The sequence below is a fragment of the Hoplias malabaricus genome, chromosome Y (assembly GCF_029633855.1).
Source record: "Hoplias malabaricus isolate fHopMal1 chromosome Y, fHopMal1.hap1, whole genome shotgun sequence".
In the NCBI taxonomy this organism is placed as follows: Eukaryota; Metazoa; Chordata; class Actinopteri; order Characiformes; family Erythrinidae; genus Hoplias; species Hoplias malabaricus.
Window position 1 is genome coordinate 69102021 of NC_089820.1, and position 6000 is coordinate 69108020.

The window sequence follows — 6000 nt, forward strand, 5'->3', positions numbered from 1 at the left end:
AAAAAAAAAAACATAAAATGTCGTTTGTGCAAAATTCACAGCATATTTATTAACTGAATTATTATTATTTTTTAAAATCTATTGTTAATCTACACTACGGTTTGTTTAAACTTTACACAAATACATTTCTAATTGTTCTAATGATTTATAGTGTTTCTTACTGGAAAAACACACAAATCAGACTGAGAAGAATAGATCAGACTATTGCTGTTTAAGACATTTGCAGAGTGCTGTGAGGGAGAGTAAATAGAAGTTAAATAAAACTGTCTTCTTCTCCTCGTTCACTCAAGAGGAAAAACTACTCCTACTACTACTACTACTACTACTAATAATAATAATAATAATAATAATAATATAGAATTATTGGATTATTATTTGACACTGTGTACAGACGCTTTTTAATTATACAATTTGGGAATAATATTTCTGCTGTGCTGTAGAATTGTAAACTTAATTTTCCATTTTAGATGATAAAATAACCTTTAATTTTTGTTATTTATTTTAATGGACGTGACAGAGAATGTTGTTTACTTTTTAAAAACAGAAGTCCTCTAAAGCCCCACTGTTGCAGTAAGATTTTGACTTTTGTCCAATGCAAGGGCACAATTATTTTGCTGTTTCAATGCTTCTGTTACCAGTGCCATTTCACAAAAATAAACAAAATCCTTTTTAACTTTAAACGATGCATGTTTATGTCAGAGCTGTGAAAACAAAATTTAAAAAATGCTTTGAAGTTGGGAGAAAAATGTGGTTATTATAATAAGTTTGTGACACAACAGATTTTTTCATTACAGTCCTCTCCTTCAACAAAACAAACCACAAGTCCAGAAGCTTTCTTCATTTTTTGTTTTCTAAAAACAGCAGTCATCTCCAGAACGTTTGATGGGAAACATATGAAAGTGGAGACAGATTTCAGGACGTTGGGGAATGTGTTCGGAGGTGAGACCGTTTTGAATGGTGTTTACACATCGTAACTGGAAAATATTATTCACAAATATAGCTCTTACTGTCCTCTCATTTAATATAGACCTCTACAGTGCATTTATTTATTTATTCATTCATTTGTTTATTGATTTTCTGTAACTGCTTCATTCTGTTCAGGGTCACGGTGGGTCCAGAGCCATCCCAGAATCATTGGCGGCAAGGAACACACCCTGGATGTGGAGCTAGTCCATCACAGGGCAACACACAACACACACACACACACACACACACACTTTTTAAATAGATAAAAATATAAATATAATAAATGAGATAATGACAACAAAAATAGAAAAATAAAACTAAATATAGAATATAAAATAAGAGTATGTGCATAAATACCAAATTAAATGAAAAAAATGAAAAAAAATCTCACAGTGTGTACGGTGGGTGTAAGTGATGGTGCACACAGTTATAAAATCGGCTGTGCAAATATGCAAAATATACAACCAAGGGCTGTGTCTATTCACTTTTCCGGAGTATAGCAGAGTCACAGGTTTATTTTTTGCTGTGCTGGGATGAGTTAAACAGTCTAATGACCTAAGGGACAGTGTGGGGAAGCTGGGAGGAGACCCATGCAGACACAGGAAGAACACACCAAAATCCGCAGTGACAGTGACACGAAGTGTGCTTTGACCTCACAACCCGAGAACCCTGGAGGTGTGTGACATAACCAGATGAGCACCATGCCCTCCTTCTACAATTCAATACAGTTCAGTGCAATACAATATAATATACACAGATCAGCCATTAGATTATGACCACCTCCTTGCTTCTACACTCATTTTCCATGCTCTCAGCTCCACTGTACACAGGAGCATGTTTGTTGCTCTGCATATTTTTGTTTGCTTCTTTCTCCCTGTTCTTCAGAACTCAGGACTCCACAGAGCAGGTGTGATGTGGTGGTGGATCATTCTCAGCGCTGCAGTGACACTGACGTGGTGGTGGTGTGTTAGTGTGTGTTGTGCTGGTGTAGAGTGGATCAGACACAGCAGTGCTGCTGGAGTTTTTAAATCCACTCACTGTCCACTCTGTGAGACACTCCTCCCTCGTGGGTCCACCTTGTAGATGTAAAGTCAGAGACAGTAGCTCATTTGTTACTGCACAGTGTGTGTCGGTCGTCCTCTAGTCCTTCATCAGTGACACAGGATGCTGTCGGCTGGATGTTTTTGGTTGGTGGACTGTACTCTGTCCAGCAGTGACACTGAGTATAAAAACACCACATGGACATGTTAAGAAATTTTTCAATTGAAGGCGTCTTTAAGAATGTTCATTTTGATTTCTGGCAAAACTCTTGCTGAAATGAAGCTCAGAGTGGGAGATGAGCAGCTTTAGCTCCACAAACAGACATACACACACACACACACACACACACGTGTGACAGACAGCTGGAAGGTGTGTGTGAGTGACAGTGAGTGAGAGTGTGTCAGTCTCTCCGCCCGCAGGCCTCACACACACTCCTGGCGTGTGTCATGTCGCTGGCAGAGAGCTGTCATTCAAATCTAAATTCACTCACACACACACTTTCACACATCTTTACTCAATTACCCCTTGAGGACTCTGGGTTTTAAACTGCGCATTAAAACATCTGCTGTATTGCTGTGAGGATCTGATGGCTTTAAGAGCAAAAAGAAACATAATTTTTTATTAATGTTCTATAATTATTACTTAATGGTTATTGTGACATTACCTAACCATTTAGTAAAGCTTTTTACTGTCTTAAGACTAGTAATTTAATTTAGTGTTATGCGGTACCATTTTAAGTTCACTGGGCGCAAGGCGGGAACACACCCTGCAGGGGGCGCCAGTCCGTCACATGGAAACACACACTCACACATTCACTCACACGCTTACACCTACGGACAATTTTGAGTTGCCAATCCACCTACCAATGTGTGTTTTTGGAGTGTGGGAGGAAACCGGAGCACTTGGAGGAAACTCACGCAGAAACAAGGAGAACACACCACACTCCTCACAGACAGTCACCCAGTGGAAACCCACGCAGACACAGGAAGAACACACCACACTCCTCACAGACAGTCACCCAGAGGAAACCCACGTGGACACGGAGAGAACACACCACACTCCTCACAGACAGTCACCTGGAACGGGACTGAAACCCACAACAGTATATATCTCATTCATTATCTGTAACCCTTATCCAGTTCAGGGTTGCGGTGGGTCCAGAGCCTACCTGGAATCCTTGGGCGCAAGGCAGGAATACACCCTGGAGGGGGCGCCAGCCCTTCACAGGGCAACATAGACTCACACACACATTCACTCACACACCCACACCTATGGACACTTTTGAGTCACCAATCCACCTACCAACACGTGTTTTTGAACTGTGGGAGGAAACCGGAGAACCCGGAGGAAACCCACACTCCTCACAGACAGTCACCTGGAACGGGACTGAAACACACAACAGTATATATAAACTCTCTATATATAATGAGGCCAGATAAAACTGCATTAACCCATTATAAGGGGTATCCACAAATATGTAAACATTTCTTACAGGGATGCGAAGAACTTAACAGCTGCAAAACGATGAAAAAACACTAAAAAAATGGAGGCACAAATGTAATTTGCATCATAGTCACAGGAAAGTGGTTCACAAGGCAAGGGTTGTGTGTGCATGTGTGTGTGTGCGTGTAGCAGATGTTGCAGATTTCTAGATGTTTACTTCCCAGGTGTTTAGCAGTAGACGAAGTTAATTTACATTTTTTGGGAATGGTATTATCTGTGTAAATTCTGGGTTTATAACTTTTAATCTGAGTTAATCTTGTAACTCCAATAGAAAGTTAAGAAATCTTTGCTGATCAGCCACATTATACAGCAGAACGTACGGCAGAAATTTATCAGGGGGTTGTTTGCTACAGGTGTAAACTCTAATATTCAGGAAAGAGTATTGATGGCACTATATGGATTATTTATTTAATACATAATGGATGGACAACTCTCTGCAATTGTAAAATGACAGGGTGCACCTATAGGGTCAGTGGAGCTGATAAAATGGACAATACACGTAGAAATAAGGAAGTGTGTTTACTGTTTTCTGTCAGTGTGTGTAGAGTGCCTATTTAGAGGGGATTTATTTATGTGTGATATCATTTCTGGGTATACTTTTTATAATGTCAGTCTCAGCAGCTCCAGACATATTTTAAAAACAATTTCACCTTTAGTTTTCACACATTCTGTTTCCAGTGTGTGATCTAATGCCATGTTTAATCTAAGGGCAGTTTTTTGGACTACACTAAGAAGTGAAACAAAGACTAAACGGAGAAACATCAATGTGCTGAACTCATTCAAATGCAAGGCTCTGTCAGGACCTCACTGGCCTGGAAATGAATATTAATTAAGGGAATTTAATTAGAATTTTTGTCTTTGAGACATAAACAAGTCACTGGGTTTTCATGCCTCCAGCTCATCATATCATTTCCTTGAATATTCTTTTATCAAAGCATATGAAAATTTAAAGAATATAAAACAGCTTTAAAAACAGTGGGAGCTGCAGAATAGATTTAGTGAGTCTGATAAGGAATTAACCCATAGCTTCCACATTGAATCATTTCACGTTTTTGAACTATTTAATACTGAAACACCATTATCATATCAAACATGGTACTGAAAAGAACTATGCTCTACATGGAATAACAAGTTATACAATAGATAAATAATGTACTGAAACATCATAATAAACAATAACAGATAGTGTACTGAAATACAAGCATAAACAATTAAAAATAATGTACCGAATGTACTTAATTCTATTATAAAAGTGCGGTGAGAAATTGGATTCGGGTTTTTAATTGTCTGTGGTCATCGTGTGTGTGTGTGTGTGTGTGTGTGTGTGTGTGTGTGTGTGTGCGCGCATGTGCAGCATCTGTTTTTCCTCCTACGACACTGCTGTTCCTCCGTAAATGTAAAACACTTTCTCCTGAAACACAGATGTAAACCTCCGCTGCAGATGTTGCCGAACACACGACTCAATTACTAAAGGCCAACAGGGGGCCGGCAGGAACAATAAGTTTGTAAAACTGTTTTTACACCGAGTATGGAGTCAAGTGGAAAACTAAAAACAATGGCAATCGGGAAACTCTTAAGTAAATGACAACTTGGTGAATCAATATCTTTATAGGATTGACACACAGCTACGTTATTGGACCAAAAGTCTCACTAATACCCCACAGAATCATTAACTCATTTATTCATTTATAAGAACTGTATCCTCTTCCAGATCAGGGCTGTGGAGGGCCCACAGCTCACACCTGTATACAGTCACTTTAGAGCGCATGAGATCAGCAAGAGGGCATTTTCCAATAGAAAAGAATGTTCTGGAGCAGCTGAATGAGTCTAAGGTCACAATGTCCAGTCCCAAGCAGAACCAGAGGCGTATGAAGCTCTCCAGCATTGGGCTCTTTCACAGCAGAAAATGCAGGTTTAATTTTGAAGGTCACACCAAGCAGGGGATTCTGTAAACACGTTATGAACAAGTGAGACATATCTGGATGCTTATGGACGGTATTTAACTTTTCTGATTAAGAAATAAGAGCTAATGTTGATGTCATCCAAACTAATACTTTTTGTATATTACAGTACATTAGAACACACACAAAAAAACACACACACACACCTTTCTGGAGGCAGATTTACACAGGAATATTTCTGACCCATCAGCTGTGAAGCATTATGGGTAATGATGATAATGATGATGTGATGCCATCTGGAGCGGCTGTCAGAGCGGCTGATTGAGAAGTAAAACTACAGCTGATTACACACTCTCACACACACACACACACACACACACACAGTCTGCCTGCACATGGTCTAATGATATACACATTCTCAAGTTCAATATAATAATCTATTCATTGGGAATCATTGGGCGCAAGGCAGGAACACACCTGTGATAGAGACACATCTCCAGGTTCCTGGAGGTTGTGGGTTCGATTCCCGCTCTGGGTGACTATCTGTGAGGACCGTGGTGTGTTCTCCCTGTGTCTGTGTGGGTTTCCT